The 7911-nt window shown below is 40.4% G+C and overlaps 1 long non-coding RNA gene across 2 annotated transcripts; it reads right to left on the bottom strand.

Moving 5' to 3' along the window:
• Nucleotides 1-1315: 1315 nt before the first annotated feature.
• On the bottom strand, nucleotides 1316-4145 carry LOC108638940. Of its 2 annotated transcripts, none has more exons than XR_001920166.1 (3): nucleotides 4059-4145; nucleotides 3470-3570; nucleotides 1316-1479 (listed from the first exon to the last, which is right to left on the bottom strand). It is a non-coding gene; the product is annotated as an uncharacterized LOC108638940 (long non-coding RNA). The 2 variants fall into 2 exon arrangements; XR_001920167.1 differs by lacking the exon at nucleotides 1316-1479 and adding an exon at nucleotides 3289-3377.
• Nucleotides 4146-7911: the final 3766 nt, after the last annotated feature.

Below are 7911 nucleotides of genomic sequence, written 5' to 3'. Positions count from 1 at the left end.
GATGTGTCACTTCCAAGTGCTTTGTTTGGGAGAGAACTTCTACTTTTGCACAAGTGGGAAGGCAGAACTCCCACAGTCAGTTTCCCAAAAATGGAAGGGGACTATGGAATCCCCATCCCTGGAAGTGTCCAAAGCCAAGCTGGATGAGGCTCTGAGCAACCTGGTCTACTGGAAGGTGTCCCTGCTCATGGCAGGGGGTTGGAACAAGATGATCTTTAAGGTCCCTTCCAACCCAAACATTCTGTAATTCTATGATTATTTCCATTGACTGTAACTCAGACATTTACATTCCCCTTTTTTTTTTTTATTGCCTTCCTTTTTGAGGAATTGATTTCAATAAGGGAAACAGTACCAAGAGAAGATTGGCTGTATTGAATTCACATTGAACTGATTAAAAAACATAGAAGTTATTAGAAAAATAAACATATTTCCTTTTCCATTATGCAATATTTCATCAACAAATTTATTAGTTTAATATAATGTCTATGTAAATATGACAGGGAGTATTATTTAGCATCATTGGAGAATAATTTTGGAAGCTGGAGAATATATTTTTATGTGTACAATACAGTTTACAATTAAATATATTTTTTTATGAAAGAGATCATATAGTTTTCACCTTATGAAAGGATAAATAGTGTGAGGATAGTCTAAATCTTCATAAAGAAGTCTAATTTTGTTAAGATTTTTCTAGATTATTGTAGTATTGTAACTACTGAAGAAAATTTATGTAAGGGTTGTTTGGACAAAAATCAAGTGACAGTCATAACAGACAGCTACCAATCACCATTTCCAGTGTGCAAAGCTGGGGCTCTTGCACTGGAAAAGAGGTGCTGTAGCTGAGAAGAGAATGTTTTTTGCAAATTACAGAGTAAGAAAACCAATAAAAATAATTAGGTGCAGTACACATTTCCAAGTGAAGGCCTAGTTGGTTTTAGGATCAGCAGCTCCTGTCTGTGAGCGGGAGAAGCTGTACCTCAGCAGTACAGTCAGCATTGCCTTCTGGAGGAGCTGATGGGAGGTAAAATAGAGGCCCTGACTACCTATGAATAATAGAAGGTTTGGGGGCATGTTCTAGAGAATAAAGGATGAGTCTGGATCAAATTCCCTTCAACATTTTGTGGGCATGTTAGTTCTTTCCCTTCTCTTCCCTTTGCAGATGTAGACTGTTGCAATCTGCTGTTAAGCACCTGCTGTGGCTCCTGTTCTAAGACAGGGAAAGAGTCCCTTTAAATAAAAGAGGTCTTTTGCCTGCCTCTTCCAGCTGTTATGAGATTTAATTACTTTATGCTTCTATAGCAGATTGAAGTCCTTCAAGTAAAGGTAGTATAGGGTTGTATTCCCTGCTTCATTCCATTACTGGCCAAGCAGATTACTTGGAACTGCAATTTGGCACTCAGAGGTGGCACAGCCTTCTGCAAACTCCTCCATATGTGTGGTTTCCACAGGGCTGATCTTATTCTTTCTCCTTTAAAATTTCTTAGGGGAGAAAAAGAGAAGGTGGGTCAGAGGGACGTTGAAAGAGAATTTCAGCACATGAAATCTTTCCATTGTGCTGTCCATTGTGCTGATCAATGATGGTATAATTTTTTCATGGGCACTAACCCAGGAAGAGATGATGGGTTTGCACAAATAGAAGTGTAATACAATTTGATATGGAAAATAGACGTACAGAGGGTCCTGGTGTGCTACGTGGCTTTGCTGTTTGGTTTTTTTATATATTTCAGCAAACCATTTGATAAAATTCTTAAGCATGCCATAATCTATTTATGCTGAACTAAATTAAAAATTTCCTGTCAAAACCTCTATTTCTGATGTTTCACTGTTATTTATTTATTTATTGAAAGTTATTACTCTATGTGGGAAATATTATTTTAATGGAATTAAAAAATGCACATCCAAATGTCAAGTCAGTTGAAATATGACCTTTTGAACCCAAGAGATTTAAATTTTTTCTTAGGTTTTTTTTTTAGTAGTTCTAAAACTTCAGGTCACACTGATGTGGTTTTTAAGCAACACCACTATGAAGATTGAACAGACTGGCTTCCTGATTTTCCTTTAGATTAAAAATCAAAAGACCCTTTTATACCATTCTCGTCCCACTGCCACTACTTAGGGTTGGATCAGGAATGTGACCTGCTGTTTCATCATTCAGATTTGTTCCTTGACTTTCTATAAATTTTCCATTGTTGAGGCTGTTATTGGTTATTAGCTGATACAATTAGACTGGGCAGATGAGACTTTGCTGGTGAAGAAAGCGTAAAGAATTGAAATGACAGTGTTGCACCAGCAGTGTGGTGGCTGTGCCGGCTCCAGCTCCACTGTATGTTGTGCTGTAATATTAGAGATGCCTTGTTGTGATGCAGTGAAATTAGATCAGTGCCCATGGGCCCCACCACAGAACTGGGAAACAACACAGTGTTTCCATGTCTCTGCACCAAGGATATGCACTGATTGTACAGCGACTGAACTGTTACAAGTGTTACACCAGAGTAAAACATCACCCCTGCAAAGGGCAGTGACAAAAATTCAGGCAATATTCTGCAAACAGGGCTGTGTTCTTATTGCTTTTTGTAGTCTGGATTATTCAGGGTCTAGCAGAGGGTTTGAAGTCGTGAGCTCATAAACAAACTGTGCTTCAAGTATCTGTGCCTCAAGCACATGGTGGGATTCTTGGGGCTGTTCTGTGCAGGGCCAGGAGTTGGACTTTGATGATCCTTGTGGGTCCCTTCCAACTCAGGATGTTCTATGATTCTATGACTCTGTAACACAGAGCCAAGATCTGCACATACCTGGGTGCAGAGTGGGGTCCTCAACCTGTGTGAATGACAGGCAGAGCCCCCAGTCCTTTACAAGGATTTCAGTGCAGTTCCTGGGCTGTGCAGCTGAGCACAGCGCTGCACTGCTGGGGCTGCTCCTCTGAACTGGAGCACAGAGACTTCACTGAAGAGAGTTCTTAGGTGCTGCTACCTGGGCATCTTGCTTCTAACTGATGCCTGGGTTTAATAGCTGGAGCCTTCAGTTAAAATGTGCTTTGTCAGTGGTAGGAAAACATGCCTTTGGTTATGTTTTTCCTGGAGATTTTCCCCAGACAGCATACTGCCTTTCTCTTCAGACTGAAGGGCAAGGCACTTTGCTGGCATAAGCCTGACCATTTTCTCTGATACAGAAGGACCTTTCAGTGATTTGGACCAGCCTAACAAATGATGTATAACTTAAACATCAATGTTTGGTTTATATATATGCACATATTAGCAATTCAGATCCAAATATTCACTCACTTAAAATGCTTGAAATCATCAGCCTCACATTTATTTTGTATCTTCTTCATACTGTTGTCCTTCAGTAGTGCTAGTGCCTGCATATGATCCTCCCAACTTAAAAATTGATATAGTCAGTTAAACAATAGGCTTGGAACATCCATTATCATTAGAAGATAAATAAGGTCTGTAAAAATGGCTTTTCTTACACAGTGTAAGTATTTTTCCCTCATTACAACTGGATGCTGAAGTTTGCTGGTTCACAGCAGTTTCTGCTCATCAGAGGTGCTGAGACACAAAAGGGACTCGTCTGCAGTGACATGGGAAATGAGAAAACTGTCTGAGGAAAATCAGGCTAATTTAACCTCTTTCCTAATTTGTTCTAAAGCCAAAGAGTTAATTAGTGCAGTTAAGTTTCTGGTTGGTGAGAAGAACACTTTCTCTGCATAGACAAATGACAGTGTATACCACAGATTTAATTAAAGAGAACAGAGATAAGTACTGCATTGTATGCTAAAGTAGTGTTTACTATAGCAACTGATTACTCTGCAGACAGCTTGTTATTTTCCTTTCCAATTTAAAGTGAAGATAAGAAATATAGAAGGATGATAAATATTTGATCTGAATTGTACCTTTTAGGGAGGTGACTGAAAGACATTGAGAGCACTTATATAAGAAATAAAGCTACAAAATCCTTGGGCAATATAAATTGGCATATTTTGATTAATGAGTGTTGTTTTATACCAGTTGAGAAGCTAACTCCCAAGAGAGCTCATAAAAACTTTTGTATCTTCAAACCTTTCTACGAAGAGCTGGACTTTTTAGATCAATGTGCAATGGCCTGATAAATTATCATCCATTTCTTCTGAGAAAGTGAGGGAGAAGTGACTGGAAGCAGTGCTGTTGTTCTCTGGAAAAAGCTGTGTGACATAACAAAGAGATGGTATCCTAATGCTGGTCAGTCCTTGTTCTGTCAGAGCCTCCACCTTTGTCACTTCTGCAGTTGCTGTACAATGTTCCCTCCTCTGCTTCAATCTGTTGCTTACACGTGGTGTAAGCAAGAGGGCTTTCTGCTGGGGCAGTAGATTGAGGAACAGTTCTATTCCAGATCCATTATATTACTTTGGCAAGCTACAGTGCTACTATGTGCCTCAATTCCTTCATCAACACACTCCTTCTGAGCTTGCCTTTCTCATTCCACTACCCTTTCCTTTGTGAAAGGCAGGATTGCTCTAGGTGAGAAGTGGTCTGGTGTTTAAATTCAATTTATTTGCGCTAGAGCATTGCCTCTGCCATGGACTGCTCATGTTTCACTGCATGACAGGGTTATTCTGTCCAGGTTAGAGCAGACTAAATGTAAAACAGGGACAACAAAACTTAGTTATTACCAAATCAGCTGGGAAGAGTCAGGGCCACAGCTTTGCAGCTCCACAAGATGGAGGTGGTGGTGGTGGCAAACAGCTTGTGTCTTAAAGTTAACAGTGAGAACCATGATTCTGGTGGAGCAGGAATTCCAGGATCATGCAGGGAACATGAGGTTCAAGTACTGCAGGAGGCAGAGAGCTGTGAGTGCTGCTGGCTCTGTGCACTCCTCTCAGAGCACACACCAAGCACTCCCTGGAATCCAGACTGCTCCCAGCATTCCACTCACATTCCCAACACAGGAGAGCAAAGCCAGACTTTGCACGTGTCAAATTTATAAAAGAATAAAACCAGACTATGTGAGCTTCATTATTCCTTTATTACTATCACTATTATTGTTATTATTAATGTGTGTGTATTACATGTAATTGTGGCATGAGCTAATTTTAATGAATTCCAGATAGCCTTTTTAACTAGAAAGTTTAGGTTGTATTTCATTAATGCAATAGACTCTGACTTTCCAAGTTTCCTCAAAATGAAACAATTTTCTTTTCAAGTGTACATCACTGAAGTCAGAGAGACATAATATTCCCAACTGTATAGAACAGCCTGTGGCAACTAGGTTAGAGCTGTCAGTTTTACACATGGGGTGCCTGACAAACATATTATACATACAATTCAAGGCTGACCTTATACTGCACCTGAATTTAAATCTGTGTGCTGCACAATGCTTTATGTCCTAAATAGGCTGTTAACACCCTCTTGCAGCCCTTCCCTTTTATAATGGGCTATAACTGCAAACTCTATATTGTCATGAGAAGCAGCCAGAAGGTAACACCATAAAATTAGTTAATTTTAACATAAAGATGCCAAATCACTGCTGCACACATTTGAAAAATACATTTTCTTTTAAGTAGTTGAGTGCTTGCAGATAGGAAAACTGTTCCATAAAAATTCACCATGTTTCCCAGTGTTTTAAAATGTCCGGTGTCTCTGAGCTTCTGCAAGTCCTGTGAGGACACTTGGTGGTCAACAGGCTATGAGTGGTCACTGTGAGGCAATAATGTGGACCACATTTTGCTAAGATAATCATCTCCAAACTAGAAATTCCTGGTTCTTCTAGTTTGGAGATGCTGAGATATCAGCCAGTTCTTCCAAAGGGTATAGCATAGACATTTACCAAGGATGAAATCCAGTGCCAAAATCCTGATGACTTCAGCAGGGTGGAATTTCTGCTGTAACTCTAATGAGAGCCCAGCCATGCATGACCCACAGAGCAAAGCAGGGTGCTTCCTCTGCTTTTGTGGGAGGTAATAATTTGCTACTGGGGAAGTAATAATTTGCTTCCTCTCTTATTATGACTGGAAGATTTTCAAAGTCTTTGCAAGAGGTGGTGTAACTGCAGCCAGTGCAGGAGGAGGGGGTAGCTGGGAAGGGGGTGGATTCTGAGCAATTTACTACAGCTCAGTGTAAACTTCTGTAGGGTTTGTAGGAGGAGGGAGGAGGGATGTTGGAGCTGATGCTTTGCCACTGCTCTACACTAGACAACTAGGCATCTCTTTTGACTCTCTCTACCCCTGTCCCCCCTTAAGCCTCAAGCCCAGGCAACAAGTTTTCAAAGCACAAGTGTGGATTCAACCTGTCTCCAAAATGGATTCTGCCCACCTATGGTCAGAGGGAAACTGTTTGGAGTAGGTTTAGGATGTTTGTGTCATAGAATTTAAGCAGTGCCTGTCCTGATTGCACTGGCACACGTGCAGGTCATTTTGTCACCTGGGCAGATCAGGGACAGGACTGCAAAGTGCTTCAGGCTCGAAGTGTTGTTATGCAGGTTAAAACTGCTGTAATATCAGCACATCAGTCCTGCTGCCTAGTAAATGGGAATGTGGAAGGAATCATGGAATCAAAGGGACTCATCTGCCTACTCAGTCCCTCCCTCCGTGGAGGTCTGGTCTGGTGCTGTGACACTGTACACTCACTGGCTGTGTCTGTGCTCAAAATGCAAACAGATTCTGGGCTTACTCTACAGCAGCATCTCTTACCTTTCATGTGCTTGTTGCTGCAGAGCTGTGCTGTTTGCATCTCAAATCACCCCCTCATTTCTGCTCAGAACAAAAAAGATATAACTCATTCAGCCAGGCCAAGCTCAGGAGAGGTCCAGAGCAAGGAGTCTGATTTCAGGCTGACCCAAGCAGTTTGAAGGCTGAGATCAGAATCTCAGTCTGGGCTCTGCAAATCAGGCTTGGTTCTTTGGCTTGTTTCCAATCCTCAACAGGAGCTGGCTGGGTCTGGCTCCTTTCCCTGTCTCTGTGAGCTCCTACCATACCTGGCACCTTGAGCAACAATGGAAAAGAGACTGCTTTTCTTGGCATAAACAAATCCTTTTGGAAATGTTTTCAGGCATTTGGAAGAACTTTTTGGAAGTATCCCATTTCAATTTGTAGATTCCCTTTGTTATTCTTCTACATGCCCCTGTCAAGTACTAATAGATACTATTTCCTTTTAAATTCTTTTGGAAGTAAAATCTTTAGGATTACTGGTTTTGTTTCCTTTGATTTGGGTAGTTGCCACTCATCAGACTTTAGAAATCTGGCTACTGTACTGGCTGGACTAGGGCATGGTATAGCATGTGTATTGTTATAGTTAATGAAATTATTTCACACTGGTGGTGCTTTACTAACAAACAGTAGTAATTAATTGATTGGATTAGTTTCTGTAATTGATTGCCAACTTTCTTAACAGGCTTGTGCTCAGAAACTTTTAAACGTAAGACGACTCCTCTCCTTCCTCTGGAGACGTCTGTCTTGTATGCATTATGAAATGGGCACAGCCTATTAAGGTATTCTTCCCTGCTTGGATATGACAGATATTCTCAAAGGAACTAAACTCATTTCTGCACAATGTGCTAGAGACCTGAAGAAGTAAACTATAATTTATCTTCCCTGAATAACTCTTCTTAGTTCAGTGCCTAAGCTGGATCACCTTCCCATGAACTTTGTCCATGGATGTTTATCTGTGGACCCAAAGCTGTATGGATTTACTTTCATAATATACAAATAATTTTGCAGATGAAGTTGAAAACAAACATTTTATCACTGATTTCCTATAAATTAGACATTGACAAAAATTTGACTAGTTACGCAGATTCTATAACATTCTTGCATATTGACTTTTAATTATGCACTGTTTAATCAAACAAATAACAATGTCTTTCCCATCAAATGATAGGTAAAGTGTGCAGTCTCTATCACGACTTGTTTTCTTAGCTTATCCTCTAGATTTTGTGAGT

The sequence above is a fragment of the Manacus vitellinus genome, unplaced genomic scaffold (assembly GCF_001715985.3).
Source record: "Manacus vitellinus isolate BGI_N305 unplaced genomic scaffold, ASM171598v3 scaffold_14_pilon, whole genome shotgun sequence".
In the NCBI taxonomy this organism is placed as follows: domain Eukaryota; kingdom Metazoa; phylum Chordata; class Aves; order Passeriformes; family Pipridae; genus Manacus; species Manacus vitellinus.
This window is presented reverse-complemented; position numbering and strand designations above follow the sequence as displayed.